Genomic DNA, 16876 nt, shown 5'->3' with positions numbered 1-16876 from the left:
TTGATATGTTTAGCTAAAAATTTTAAATATTATTTCTTTAATTTTTTTAAAAACTTATAAACATATTCATTTCTTTTTATTCTTCACTAAAGAATTCCAGTGATTGAAAATTCAAGAACTCATCGAAAAATTCATCTAGACCTTGTTTTCAGCAACAAAACTTAAATTCTGAGAGCTCTTATTCCTTTTTGAAATTTTTAATATAGGTGAGTATTTTGTACATTTTAGTGTATTTTTATACCATAAGCAATCTTAAAAATTGATGTGTCTTTTTCTTTTAAATATTTATTTATCTTAATGTTCTACTATACCCCTATCGGACATTTGTCAATTTATTGACCCTACTTGTGAGTCTAAAAATTTTACTAGTAGTATACCAAATAATTTTCCTTTTAATATACCTTACAAGACACTTGTAACACTTTCAACTTACTTGTAGAATCTAAAAAATCCGAAGTGGTATACGAGATGAATTTTCTTTGATTAATGGTGTGTTTGATAAACTGAAACTTTGAGTGCTAAAAATTAAATATTAAATTTTTACTACTAAATTTTATAAGTGATGAATTTATATTAGAAAAGTGTTTTGTAAATTAGTAAATATAAGTATGAAATATAATTATGTTGTTTGATAAACATAAATATTGATTTTAAAAGATTATTTTTTAATTTTAAACTTATTAATATAATAATTTATATTATTTTGGATAGTTTAAGATGAAAGATAAATATGATAATTTGAATATTTCATTTATTTTTAATCAAATAAAATCAATTTAATGTTTTCTACATTAAGTGATAAATAACGCCTATCTACTTATTTTATTCAACACTTGTTGAAAATTTTATCTTAAGCAAAAATTAAAATAATTATCAAACACATTTAAAATATTAAAGGTTGAAAATTCTCATTTTATTGAAAATGAAAATTTTCACAGTTTATCAAATACACGTAAATTAAAACTTTTCAATTTTTTACACTTACACCGTAAAAGAATTTCACAGTTTATCAAATACACCGTAACTTTTTAGCTGTTAGATTTTTTGCAGCCTTCGTAGCTTCTTTTTGCATTTCAATTTCATGCTTTATTTGATTTTTCCATTATAGAAGTACATTAAGCATTCAGTAATTTACGCAAAGTATACAGAGAAAACGAAAAAATATTTTTAAGGAAAAATATATATAGAGTTTGAATTGGGGTGAGAAAAGAATTAAAATCAAGATTTTAAAAGGAAAAATAAAAAAACTCGTTAGGATATAAGTTTTGTCACCAAAATTGGGTTTGGGTGAATTTTTAAAAAACATTTTGGTAAGTTTGGTACATGGATTTTCGTCCCATGGAGCATTTTAGTCCCCAATCAACCGCTGTTGTGGGAGTAAAGTAAAATATACCTTAAAATTTTAAGAAATTTAGAAACTAAAAAACTTTTTTTTTTTAATTCAAGGCCAAAATTTTAAAATTATTAGTTTTTTAATTACTAGTTTTTAAATTTATAAAAAATATAAATATATACGTATAGAATGAACCTAATGAATTTGGATAAATGCATATCTAGATTTATCCTTCCAGGTTGACTTTGGTTTATGATTGGAAGATTCTTTTATGATTCTTTTTAACGGTGTATATTTTAATATTAATTTGTATTTTTAAATTTTAAAATAAATTCTCAATTTATATATATTTAGAATTTTAGAAGTTTACGCATGGTTATAATATTTAAATTTATTTTATAATTTCATAAGATAAATTATGAATTTTATTTCTTTTGGAATTCTCTAAAATTTTAGATTTTTTATTTTTATTTTTGGGATTTAAAAATATATGGAATTTTACTGTTTTTTACATGTGGCGTCTTCTTGGCTGATGTAACATTTTCTGAATCGAAAATGACGAGGCACCAAAGTGCTTGAAGGAATAAAGGTTCATCTACCAAACTGGTTAAAAAAATTATCAAGACATCAAATCGTAATAATTTCAAAAATAAATTTTCAATTTTATATTTTTCTTCAAATTTTAAGATTTTAAGGATACTTTTATAATTTTATTTTCAAAATATTTAGAATTTTTGTGTAATTTTATAATTTTATAATTTTATAAAATAAATGAAATTTTCAGGTTTTGTTAGAATTTCCGAACTTTTAAATTTTAGAACTTAAGTTTTAAATTTATGTTAATTTTAAAAGTACTAAAAAGTTTGCGGCTTTTTACATGTGTTAGCGTTTCATTATTTGAAGTATCAAAGTGTTTAATAAAATTTAAAATTTAGGAAAAAAGTATGCCAGTAGTAGAGCTGCTCATGGGCCGGGCGGCCCGGCCCGGCCCGACGGCCCGCCCGAAATATGGGAGGGTTTGGGTAAAAATATAGGCCTGAAATATGGGCTTGACAAAAACGAGGCCCGATTAAAAACGGGCAGGCCTCGGCACCACTTTTTGGCCGGCCCGGCCCGCCCAATTTAATAATAAATATTTTATTTTTATTTTTAATTTTAAAATACTTTTAAAATACTTTTTAAATTTTTAAATTTTAAAATATTTTAAAATACTTTGTAAAATTTTTTAATTTAAAAATAATTTTAAAATAAATTTTTAATTTTAAAATAATTTTTGGTATTTATTTAAAAAAGGGCGGGCCGGGCTTATGAATTTTTTCCCGGGCCGGGCCTGGACAAAATTCTAGGCCCATATTTGGGCGGGCCGGGCCTGCCTAGGACCCGGGTGAAATTTTTTATGGGCTACCAACGAACCAAATTGACCCGGCCCATGAGCACCTCTAGCCAGTAGTCACTAAATTTTAATGAAAATAATATTTTAAACACTAAATTTTTAAAAGTGGTAAATCAATCATTTGAGCCCATTTTCTGTTACAAACGTAATGGGATAATTGATGTGGCCCGTTGGAGTAGCACGTTGGACATGATCGGATGTCCATTTAATGGATAATTAATTTCCATGATATGACCTGAAAAAATTTAACTTAATTTGCTAAAAAATCCCAATTAAAACATGAGAAAAAACTGAAGAGGCAAACACAATTTGGTTAAAGAAAATAAAATTCGTTCAGGAGAAAGGGAAAACAATTAAAAATTTTAGGGAATCATTGGAAAAGAGATTGAAAATATTTGAAATTGGGGAATTATTGTGCAAATTTTCAACATTGTTAGAATAGTTAATATAAGAGAATCAATTGAAGGTGTTCCATTGATTGTAACGAGTATGTTTTTTTCAAATTTGAGTTATTTTTGGGTTTAAGAATGACATGATTCGGGTTTGGTATAGGATTTAATAATGTTTCTAATTTGGATTCATCATTTTTCGATTTTAAAGGGATTTGGGTTTATGATATTTTGGATTTGTTAGTTCAAATATGTTGCATTTGCCTGGGCCTGACATGGGGTTATGCTTTTATGCTATTAATTGTTTAAATTCTTAGGAACTGCCATGGGTTTATGTTTTTTGGGTGTAAGCTATTCAGATTGGAATTTGTTTAAAAAATTGTTTAGGGTTGTAAGCTATTTGAATTTAATGGGAGTGAAAAATGTTGTCTTCATGTCCTTTGTTTGTGTGATGAAACAAGTTGTGGATGCATGAAAAATTTAGATAGTGCACTGTGTATGTTTGTATTGTATAGTTTGCAAGTGTTGCTTGGTTATTGTTTGTCATCTGCATGAGAGAACTGAATATGTTTGTATTAAATTATCAAGCATGTGGACCTAGGTTGTGGATGTTTGCCAAATATTAGCTAGTGACTGAATATTGTTTTCCATTAGTGTGTAAGACAACGGAGTCCCAAGACCACATTTTTTGATATCGCTTACTTTAGGGTCATTACATAGACTGATCAGGATCACAGGCATGCGCAATTTCAAGTTGGTGATTCAGACCTTGCAAAATTACACTTGATTTTGTGCCACAATGGCTTGCACAAGGGGCTTGTGTGATGGTATGAGGGACCATTGTGAGTTTTGAAGAGAGTAGGTAAGGTGGCCAACAAACTTGAGTTGGCAGCAAAACTCAACGTTCATTCGGTGTTCCATGTCAGTATGCAAGTCATTCCATGAGGATCAAAAGGATCTAGATCGAGGCAAGTCTAAATGAGTGCCAATGGGGGTAAAGTTCGCATATGATCGTGAAGTACTATAAGACAAGGCATGAATACTTAGTTTGATAGAAAAAACTTCCCAACAGTAAAGGTAGATGGGAACTTGCTAAGGCCTTATGGAAGTTCCAAGATAAGATAGATCAGTTCCATTTTGAGGATACGACAAGGGCATTGCCATAATAAGTGGGGGAGAATGTCACAAACTGCGCAAAGGAGCCTGTAACAAAGGCACACTTGGATCTTATTCTCAAGGGGTTATGTGGCCTAACTGGGCTGGCCCATTGCTCAGAGAGATTGAAGGCCCATCTACATAGCTTGGCAAACATGGGAAGTAATCTTAGAAGATTTGCAACCTTTGAAGATTTGATTTTGTAATATTAAGAGATTTGATTTGTAGATTGTCTTTAATCTTGGCTATTGATGTATTTTAATTTGTACCATTGGATTTAGAGGAGCTCAACTATAAATAGAAGCCTTTCCAATCATTTGTAATCACTTCATTCTTGAGTAATAAAATTCTTTAAGAGAATTCACTCAAACTTTTTGTGCTTTTACTTTTCGATGACTTTTCTATTCTTTCGAGCTCCTTTCTCTTTTGAGTTGCTTCCACTTCGCTTTGGTGTCCTAGAGAATTTTCAAAAGAATTCTCAATTTTGAGAGTTAGGCTGACTTAGGCAGATTTGAATAGAAGAAATTGCCTAAGGTTGCGCAAATTGCAAGACCAAATTTCTGGCTCCATGACACAAGCTCAATGCGTAAGAACATACAAAACCCCTAACATTCTAATATAATGCACATAAGTTCCATGAATAAGCATGTCCACAAGTGTTTGATGGTTGCACACAAGTGCCAAGATTCCACTAATCACAAAACACATCTTGTGACATGCCAGTTATATCCAAACCTTTTCGAATTTGTTTAATAGGGATTTAAATAGCATAATTTTACACATTTCTTCAGTATAGTTAGCATACATGAACATTAACAGTAAAACATTGACATGAGCAATTACATTACCTATTCCATCCATTATACATTACCATCACAAAACTTATCTCAATCATATCATCATTTAATTCAAGTTTAATTTAAAATAAACACTTAACAAACTTGTATTCTAAAACAAATTTAATTAGCACAAATCAAAGGTTGCTACTCTTCAACGACTTTCTCATTCACTCTTGCCTTCGACGATTCAATGACTTCCTTAGCTACAATTAATATTTGAATGTTTAAACTAGGTTACACATATGCTCTCAAGAAGAATTTCCTTCAAAAGCTAAACATGAGATGCACTCAATTGAAACACAACTATATAAGGCTCTACTAACCGAAATTCTCATAACTCTAAATTTATTTAATCGAAATCAATATTTTTATTAGAAATATGTTCTACAGACTCTAAAATATCTATAAAAAAAAAGCCTAAAATCATCTTCTTCCTCAAGTTCCTAAACATTCAAAGTGACAATATTCTCAATCAAAACCGAAGCTCTATCCTAACTCATTTTTTGTTTAACCCAATACATACTAAAATCAGTTTTTTTTTAAAAAAAAAATTCTAGTCTAAAAATGATTAAAAACATACAAATTAGAGTTCTTTTCCCCCAAGAACGAAAATCGCACATAAGTATGGTAAAATAGAAAATCATTTTAGAAATCATGTTTAACGATTGAAAAATAACAGTTTAATTATAGAAACCACTCACTGATATTGAAATCTTGTTCGGAGAATCAAAAGTTTGCTGAAAAACATTTTGAGGAAAATCTAGGGAAGAATCAATGATGTGTTGTTAGAAAGGGGACGAGGAACCATTCCCCCTTAATTTAAGAGATTGGGAAATATGATAAAATGACATCGGAAAAATCCACATTAACCTCACAAATTTTTTGAGCCTCACAATTTAGTCCTAAAGTCCCAATTTCTAATTCTATAAAATTAAACTCTCTATAATTTTAACTAATGACAAATTACCCACTAATAATCTTTAATTCACTACCACTGGTAATCCTGAAAATACTCGATTTAAATATCCAACTCAAAATCAAAATTTTCGACTTGAATGGGATTTGGTTGTTACACTTACAAGCTTTAAGTTTGAGTATTCCTCTCATAGTGCATAAACTTGATTTGAAATATCACAAAGCTTTGCATAGAATTCTATTAGGGTCTCATTCTTTTTTGTATCTTTAATGTCACAAAATTTGTAGTCCGAATAGAAAGTTTGGATTTCTTCACAATGTTGGTTCCTTTGTAAGCAACTCCAAGAGTTGCCCAGCTTCTATGGCAAAGGTGCATTTAGAGGTTTGCTTGAATTCCTGAGAGACAACTCTATAGAAGATTGCATTAAAAGCCTTCGAATTACCATTGGCCAATTTTTCCTCATTGATTCAAGTAACTTTAGGTTTGAGAGTCATTACAACAGATACATCAGCTGTCGGTGGTTCCTAACTAGACAAAATTGAGTGGCAAGCTTTTTCATTTATGGATTTTATAAAAGCCCTCATCCTAGCCTTCCAATGTTTAGAATTCAAGCCATCTAAAATAGGGGGTTTGGTAACTAATGAACCTTCCATCTTGATTACTAATCAACAACATGATCTCCACTTAGTATGCCATGTATTTAGGTCTAATACCACTTGAAAGGTAGTTCATTTTTTCTAGTTAGATATTTGTTCGATTGCAACTAGATGAAGCAACTATTAGTAGTAAAAACATAGATGAAGACTAGAAAATTATTCACACAATTCCAAAACTTCCTACATTTGTAGGGCCCTGTCCAAAGGGAAATCTACTATAAACAACAAGTACAAGTTGTGATTTAACTTCAACTCACTCACCAAGTTGCAACCTAACTCTTATACTTTGAGCTAGATACCTCTCCCTTTAAAACTTTACCCTTGAAAGCTTAGATGTAAAATGAAGAACAAAATTTGATTTACTTACAATTTTCACACTAAAAACTCGTCTCTAATTGAACAAATAAAGTGCTTTCACCTTTTCATACTTACTAACCTAAACAAGCCATCAATATATAAGCATAAAATGCTTGTTTAATAACAATTAATATCAATCTCTAATTCCACTAAAATAGTCACAAAAAATCTTCAATAAAGTGTACATTCGGCAAAGATATTGTTATCATCAAATTTTTTTGAAGATTCAATCTCTTACTTATGTGAACTTTAATTGTATTTGAAAGATTGAATCTAATCTTAGCTTGGCTTTATTTCTTGCTCGAAAAATCTTCATTGATGAGCTGCTAGAAATCTTTAAAGATCATCTCTTAAAAGTCCAAATAGATTTGTTCAAAACATGTCAATCAAATAAAACATGCTATAATTCTTTACAATATATTCATTAGGTTGCAATTCGAGTTGCATCTTGCAATTACAACCATCACCAATATTTATTATTTATTGCTAGAATAAGATGCAAAATGGTTAAGTTATAATAAAAACACATTTAAATTTTTGAAATTAAAAATTAACTAACAAACAAATTTATCAATTAAATCAAAATTTTAACATGGAGTTTTTTTTAAAATAATTGTTTTGGTTTTATTAATGGGATAAAGACCAAGCAACAAAATAATATACAAAGTGAAACAAAGGAAAGACACACGACAAACTCTAAGCCTAAAAAGTAAAGTAAAATTGAAAAGCCAACAGAAACAACTTCAAAAATCTCAAATTCCAAAATCAACATAGCTTGAAACCCTAAAATTAGCAGAAACAAATAGCCATATCCTTGCAAACAGACCAAAATGATGAATCACCCCACAAAACACACCAAAGGGGTTAAGATAGGGAGGGAGATTGAGGGAATCCTTTTCCTAAATCATGAAACCCCAATCCCAAAACCCAACAGAGAAAACTAACTGACAGTGGATAAAGCCAACGTCGATCCTCCACTGTAACTTCCCCAACCTCTAAAAGGGCATCTTCCACTCAGAACCGATCAGTTGAATCTCTCTGACCCAGCATCGCCATTGTATGCGTGACAGAATTACATTCCCGGGGCACGGATTTGAAATGAAAAAACTCAAAATTTCTCAAAAGAGCTTTCACATCCTAGGTAATCGGCCGAAGAGTTAAGTAATCTTCATCATATTTTTTGCAATTTCAGTATTACAATTTTTAAATCACTCTCTAGGATGACTCACTGGAATCCCATTTCTTGGACAGACTATAAACCATGTAGGACTGCCATTGCCTTCGCTATACAAATTATAGAAGCCCAAGTATGGATATGATACCTTAATCCTAAAATTTTCCCCATATCATCTCGTACAATAAACCCTGAACTCGCTTTATTTCTTGGTCTGGAGTAACCTGTATCAACATTAATCTTGACCCACAATGGCGGTGGGGGGACCAATGGACTATCGCAAGAGGAGAAGGGTGTCTCAACACAGAGCTCAGTCCCCGATATTTACTTCCATAGCTGTGAATAAAGGTAACAAATTCGTTTATGCTCTGCAAAATTCCCTCATGGAAATATTTTTTTCGTGCATAACATAACACCCAAACTATAATAGCAGCAATTTCTTTATTATATGTGGTTGAATGTTCAAACTTGCCTCGACCACCACTTTAGGCCACTGGAAACCTAACTTTCCCTAAACCTACTTTGCAAAATAGCGATCACGACTAGCATGAGTGGTTGATTCAGCTTCCAGCTGACATCGTGGACATAACTGTCCTACTGCAATTCTTTTATAGTATACAATTTGCATGGTTGGAACATAATTTTTAACAAATTGCCAAAGAAGAATTTTAATCTTTAACGCACAGTTTAGGAGCCATAATTGCTTAAAGATAAAACGCTCAGTAATACTTATAGCACACGAATTTAATAAAGTTTTATAACCACTACGTATTGAATATTAGCATGTATGCTTACCAAACCAAAAATGTTTATCATTCTGGCTGTTCATTGATAATGAGATGCTCATAATGGTGTCTGCCTCTTCTTTTATGAATAGAGATCTAATGAGTCTAGTATCCTAGCTTTTCGACTCTTGTAGAATTAAATCACTGACTCGATATCCTGTGGTGATTTTCCCCATATCCTTACCTGACAACCAATAATCTTCCCATATTGACACTAAGTGACCAGAACCAATCCTCCATTTTATCCCCGAATTAAACAAACCTTTTGTACTCTAAATACTCCTCTATGTCATAGATGGATTTAAGCCTAAATTCGACTCAGGAAAACTTGTGTTTGGGTAATACTTCCCACAAATCAATCTTGTCGAGAGTGATCCATAGTTTTCAAGCAGCCTCCATCCCTGTTTCACTAAAAGAACAATGTTGAACTTTGCCAAATCCTAAAAACTCATCCTCCCCATCCTCTTTAAAATAACATAATGTCTCCCAGGAACACCAATGCAACCTTTTCCTTCCTCCCGATTTTTGCCACAAAAAATGGGCCATCATAGCTTCTAGCTCTCTGCAAAAAAAATAAAAACATGACATAGCAAACATTGGGATGGCTTGTAATACTGAATTTATAAAGACCTCTCGTCCTCCAATAGATAAAGTTTTTGAGCCCCAGCTATTTAATCTACTTATACATCTCTCCTTTAATCCCCTAAAAGCCTCCATTTTGTTCCTTCCCATGACCAACGGGAACCTCAGATACTTCTCAGGATTTTGAATAGAGTGCACCCATAAAGTGTGACACACCTCTATTCCTTGAGAGTGGGACACATTTGAGCTAAAGAAAGCTCTTGATTTATCAAAATTTACCAACTGGCCCGAACTATCAACATATTTCTCCAAAACCCTTTTTAAAGCAATTGCCCCTTCTAACGACGACTCCCTAAAAATCATAATATCATCAGTAAAAAATAAATGAGTAACAGTAGGCGTATATCGGTTAATACGAATTCCATTTAGTCCGCCTTGTATGGATGTTGTGTGCAATAATGTAGATAAGCCTTTGCTACAAATTAGAAACAAATATGGGCTAAATGGGTCCCCTTGACACAGCCCACGACCCGGTCAGAAAGACTCCCGTACTTTTCCATTAAGCATAACCGAGTACGAGACTAACTCCACAAATTTCATCACCTTTTCGATCCACCCATCTGAAAAACCCATCTTCCTAAGCATCTACCTTAAGAAAACCCACTCAACTTTATCGTAGGCTTTGCTCATATCTAATTTTAGAGCAATAGACCCCTATCTTCCATTCCTCTTATTCTTTAAGTAGTGTAATATCTCGTAAGCCGCTAGAATATTATCTAATATAAGCCTTCCAAGTACAAATGTGTTTTGAGCATCATCAACACATAAGTGAATCATCGACTGTAATCTATTCACAAAAATTTTTGAGATAATTTTGTAGAGAATATTACACAAACTTATCAGTCTAAATTGAGTCATGTTTTATGGGTTACTAACCTTTTGGATCAAAACCACTCGGGTTCCATTTATCTCTGCAATGTCCTGCTCATTGGCCAAAACTTCTATACAATATATAGCCACCTCCACCGCCACAATGTGCTAAAATCTCTAATAAAACACTGCACCGAGTCTATCCTCCCCTGACATCTTTAACGAACTTATGGACTTAACCGCATCGCATACCTCTATAACTGAGAAATCTCGTAACAAATTTTCATTCATATCTGTCAAAATACAAGTCTCAATCCCTTGCAAAACTTCATCAAAACCCATCGAGCCCTTCGAAGAAAAGAGAGAAAGAAAATAATTTTTGGTAATCTTTAATAGATCCAAATCGCTCTTATACAAAGTGCCACTCTCATCTCTCTTATTTGGCGCATGATTTCTCTTCCTTCTGCGTGAAACAAAATTATGAAAATATGTAGTATTTCTGTCATAGTTTTTCAGCCAGTTGTCCCTTGCCCGTTGTTCCTAATAAGCCTTCTCCTTATTAGCCTCCAAATTTAGAGCTAATTTCATGTCTACTGTCTTTCTTAAAATTTCATCTATAAGGTAGGTCTCATTTAACTACTGGAGTCTTTTCTGTAAATCATATCTTGTTATTGAACAATTTTTCCATAATGTATTGAACCATTTATCAAGTCCAACTCCTACCTCTCCTAATCGTTGTGGTACCTCACCAGTAGTGGACTCCCAAAGCCATCGTTCCTCAATCTCAAAGGACTCCTTCATGATCCATACAACCTCAAACTTCAAATGTGTTACCCAATTATTACTCCATCTTGGACTCATGTTTAACAATAAAGGACAGTGATTAGAAAAGAGTGGACCAAATGTTCCAAACTATAATTCGGGAATCTTACTTTCTATTCATCATTTGCTACACCTCTATAAATCCGCTCCCGAATTTTATTGTCTTTAAAATGTCCCCTCTCTCAAGTATACCACTAACCCCAATAACCCAAGTTCGTCATAGAGCATTCCTTCAAAACCGCCCTAAAGTTTCTCATTTGCCTTTCTAGAAGTGGCAAGCGACCTTTTTTCAGTCGAGTATGCAATCTCATTAAAATCTCCTATTATCATCAAAGAAACATTCGGTAAATCATCAACTGTCTTAGTAAATTCCATGATTTCTCTCAAAATCTCTCCTCAGGCACTCCATAGAAACCCGTACAACGCCAAGTATTTTCTTCCCCATCATCTTCTATCATCACGTCAATGTGTCTTCCCGAAAATGATCACAAAACTACCCTACAAGTTTCCTTCCAACCCAACGCTAGACCACCACTTCGTCCATTCAAATCCACATTTCTTTCTAACTACAACCATTCAAGATGCACACAGCTTCGTCTCAATCAAAAAGACCACAGATGGATTTAAGCCTTGCAACATATGTCGGAGACGTTGAATCATCCGAGGTCTCCTAAAACCTTGGATATTCCAACTTATGAGTTTCATTATGTTAGCTGGCCTACTTATCAAAGCTTGCCGATATCATAGTTTCTGAGTTTTGTGCCAAAATACCCATAATTTCCTTTGAAACATTTGAATCCCCATCCTCTACCTCATTCAGTTTCGTATGTGGCCTTTTAGAACCTTCCGAGTGATGAATCGATGTATCCTCCCCCTTTACAAGCGACATTTCTTTGTCATAGTTAACATTACTGTAATGACCATTAAGTTCTAGCCCGTGTCTCCCTTTGGGCCTACAAGCCTTAATACCATCTCCTTATTCAGTTGAATTTGGGATACATTAGAATTCAAGGCACCCAAAACTCCTTGGTTTAAGGGATAAGATTTGAAAGAATCACCCTTAATCCCATCCGCATTGATTGTGGAGTTTCTAAAATTAATCCCTCTTCCCTCCCTATCCTCAATCAACCATTTTCTCTTCCACATGGAAGCCCTCTATGACAGAGCGTGTAAAGAAATATCCCACAGAAAAACAATCTCATGCTTCGGTGTTGTAGCCTGCAATGGACAGAAACTTTTCCCATGGCCCAACTTCCCACACAAAAAACAAAATAAAGATAGTTTCTCATAAGTCAAACGAGCTTATGCACATGTACAATTTGGAAGCATGAATATCCTCTTTCTGCATAGTAGCTTACGCACATCCAATCTCACCCTAATACGCATGGCTTTCTTATTCCCTACTTGAGGCGTTATAACATCATACTTAAGAAACATCCCAATAAACTTTCCTAAATGTTTTGCAACAATTTTTGACATAAAACTATGTGACATATCATGAGCCAAAACCCAAAAATTAACCCAATTTAACTCAACACCCAAGGGGTTCTTTCCCTTCACCAGACAGTGAAGAATTAGCAGATAGGGGTTAAAACTCCAAGGTCTATCCTTCTCAATTCTATCCACATTTGCTTCGAGGTAGAAACGAAATAACTAGTTACCCTCTTCTAGATCTAAAATGGAAAACCCTCCAATTGAATGCCAAACATTTGCAAGAGTCATCCGAATTGCTTAGAAGTTTTCAACGCTAGAAGTCAAGAAAATTCCCACAAAACAATTTTCATATGTAAGATCTTTCTCCACTGAATCCACTCTTAGTTGGAGTGTATCCTCTTCCTCATCTTCTAACGACAGATCCACTGTCGCTTTCTCCATTCAAAGTACACACACTTTACCCAAAAATAGAGAACCCAAAGAAATCAAAATCACAAAGACGTGCAAAAAAGCAGAGACTGTGCTAAAAAGCATAAAAATACGTGCCAAAGCGACAAATAAAATATTTTTACAGCAGAAAACATGGAGTTATTAAACACTCTATTAGTAATATATTTATATAAATTTTTTCAAAATAATGGTTATTCATTAAAAAAAAATACTACCCCAAAGAAAAAAGTGAAAAAAAAGAAAAGAAAGAAAGAATGCACCATGCTATCAGTTATTCATCAAAAGAATATTGATACAGACACATTTGTAATACAATTTGGAGGTTGATGCAACCAAACCATATTTTGCATCAAACTCACATGAGCGACCACAACACATGTAGGAATCCACATTACATAAATCTTAACACGTTGGTCTATTATTATTATTGTTATTATTATATTCATTTCGTAAATTGAAGTTTTTATTTCGTAATCATATCACATAATTTAAAGATATACTTTTATAAAAATAATTTATAATATTCAAAAGTTAATTATTTATATACGAGTTTCATTTATTAAAATTTAAAAATAGATGTTTGTCTATAATTAATATCAAATCGTGCAAAAATGATTGTTCATGCACCTTGGGCCTAGGTTTTAAATTCACATGTACCTTTTTGTCTATTAATTGTATTCAGAATCGATGACACGTTTGATACGATAAATTCTCGAGAACCATAATAATTTAATTCATCCACCTAAATGATCCCAAAAGTTACACCAATCCAATTTTCGGACCCATTTTTTATCCATTTCTTTTTTATTAAAATTTTCTATTAATCCCTGTACTTTGTAAAAGTTATAGATTTAGTCCTTATACTTTAATTTAATCATTCTTAGCTCCTATATCTTTTAAAATTTGAAATTTTAATCATCACCAAACAATAATTGTTAAATTCATTTTGTTAAGTTCTGTTATTTCTAAAATTTGATGTGACAAACATATCATCATATGTGCAATACTATGTGAGTTTGTTATTTCCACATGTTACTCACTAAAAATTAGTTAATGGATTAGCAACTTTCATTTTCCTCTAGATTGAAATTTCAAATTTTGAAAAATATAGGGCTTAGAATGATTAAATTAGCGAATATAGACTAAATTCATAATTGTACGCATAGTACAAAACTAGTAATTGAATTTAAACAAACTGATTTAACTATTTCTATTTTGATCAGGTCTAAATTTTCAAATTTTCAAAAGTATAGGGACTAAAATTGAACAATTCAAAAAGTACAAGGACTAAAATGATCAAATAAAAGTATATGGACTAAATCTATAAATTTTCCAAAGTACAGGCACTAATAGCAAAATTTAACCTTTCCTTTTTCCTTAACCCCCTCACCTTCCAAATCCTTTTAAAATAAATACTCTCGCAGAACTCACAAACTAGTGTAAGTCCTGCACCAAGTGGAATGTACCTCAGAAAACTGCTTGTATTTAATTCTCTTCCAAGTTTAGCACAGCTGATCCCAACTCAATCTTACATTGCTTGACCTGTATAGTCCATTTCAGTTCCTTAACCATGATTTAGTATAATCTTTTATACTATTTCTGTTATGGATACTTCAGTTTCTATCTCTAAAGAACCATCATTTTCATCAACATTTCATTTCTCTTGGTTGCATCTATTTTTTTGATGATGTGTTTTAGGTCTTCAAGATCCCTTGTTTTAAGCACCTATAATTCCAATTCTAGGAGTAGTTAGCAAATCTGCAAGGGCCTGGTAGACTTAGATGATTACAAAGCCAAATGCTCTTTACTTAAGTCCAATAACCCATGTGTTTCTCAAGGTTATGTTGATTATCTTCACCTTTTTTATTGCAATTTTGGGAAGTTACACTTCTATGGCCATTCCCTTCTAATTCTTTGGCTCCTTATGTTGTTTTATCTTTTGGGAAATACAACCTCTGAATACTTTTGTTATTCTATTGAAAGCTTGTCAAGCTTGTTAAAATTGTCCCCTACACTTGTTGGTGTTACACTTCTGTCACTTAGCAATGGTGCCCCTGATGTGTTTTCCAGCGCAGTCTCCTTCATGGATAGTGGGACACAAGACATTGCCCTAAATACAGTTCTGGGTGGGGCCTTTGTTTATGACTTGTGTTGTGGTCAGAACCATATGTACTTTGGTGCACCGAAAGCGAATACAGATTAACAAACCAGCCTTTGTTAGATATGTTTGCTTCCTCCTCTTGGTTCTTTCATCCTTGACCTTGATATTGATTTATGGGAGAATCAATCATTGGGGATCACTGGCTTTTTCTTCAATGTATATTGTTTATGTTATCTTAGTTTACATCATATATACTATTTGGAATTCTGGTGCCATGGACGAAATTTGTTCGGGTTCTTACAAATCGATTCTGACTGGAATTGAGAAAGAAGAGATTGAATGTTTAGATGAAGGGATGTGGAAGATGGAAATGGATCAGTAGAAATCAAGAAATGTTGGTGTTGTTCAAGTATGTTATTTTGGATCCTACAGACGCCTCTTAATTTACCTAGGAGATTTACAATTCCAAGAGCTTGTAAAGATAGATGGTCTAAGCCAGTGGCGGTTGTTTCAGTAACACTAGCACCAATTCTCATATCTGTACTTTGGGACTTTCAAGATGACAGCACAGGTCTGATGATCTATGGGATTGGGTGCCTGTTTGGGCTCACTTTTTGGGTTCTTGCATACTTGAAAACTGAAAAATCTAGCCCTGCAGACAAATGCTTGTTCTCATGTCTAGCAGAAGGGTTCATAATGAGTGTGATTTGGAGTTACATCACAGCTCAAGAATTGGTTGGATTATTAATTTCACTTGGCTACATACTTGGAATCAGTCACACAATCCTAGGTCTCACAGCCCTTGCTTGGGGCAACTCACTTGGAGACCTAATAACCAACTTGACAATGGCATTGAATGGTGGTCCACAAGGAGCACAAGTGGCTCTATCAGGCTGCTATGCTGGTCCCATCTTCAACACACTCTTTGGTTTAGGTCTGTCTCTTTTTAGCTCAACTTGGTGCAGATACCCTTCACCTGTTAAGATCCCAAAAGACCCTTACCTCCTGGAACCACTGGGCTTCCTCATTGCTACCTTGATATGGACACTTTTGGTTCTACCAATGAAAGACATGAGGCTTGATGGGGTTCTGGGTGGAGGACTTTTTCTGATTTACTTCATTTCCATGTCTTTAAGACTGGTTCAAGTTGTTGAACCCCTCCAACTTCATACCTTTACTTAGTACTTTTGCATAATTTGTAAACTATTGTGTAACTATTAGATGTTTATAATGATAGGAATCAATTTCTTCATATAATTTCCTGTATACTAACCAATTATATTATCTAGATTCAGGAGTGTTGAATATGGTTCTCACAAAGATTTTTATTTTTTCATATATTTGAATATGCTAATTAAATTTAATGGAATAATTTTTTAAAGTTATTAATACAATCACAATTCAAATTAAATTAAAATTAATTATGACGAAACTCATATTGATAATTGAAATATATTTAACATTAAATTTGAATAAATTTAGGCAACTTCCACATATAATAAGATTTAAACTAGATTATATCCAAAATACTCATAAATATTTTATAACAAATATCAAAATTTATAACCCAAATAAAATTTATATTGTACAAACATTTTTCAATTATTTTGTGGGAGGAAA

General features: G+C 32.8%; 1 pseudogene; it reads left to right on the top strand.

The window, feature by feature from the left end:
- Positions 1-7721: 7721 nt before the first annotated feature.
- On the top strand, positions 7722-16513 carry LOC105804395 (cation/calcium exchanger 2-like; annotated as a pseudogene).
- Positions 16514-16876: the final 363 nt, after the last annotated feature.

This window comes from Gossypium raimondii, chromosome 11 (genome assembly GCF_025698545.1).
Source record: "Gossypium raimondii isolate GPD5lz chromosome 11, ASM2569854v1, whole genome shotgun sequence".
NCBI lineage: Eukaryota > Viridiplantae > Streptophyta > Magnoliopsida > Malvales > Malvaceae > Gossypium > Gossypium raimondii.
Note: the sequence above shows the minus strand (reverse complement) of the source record. Positions and strands in the feature narration are given on the sequence as shown.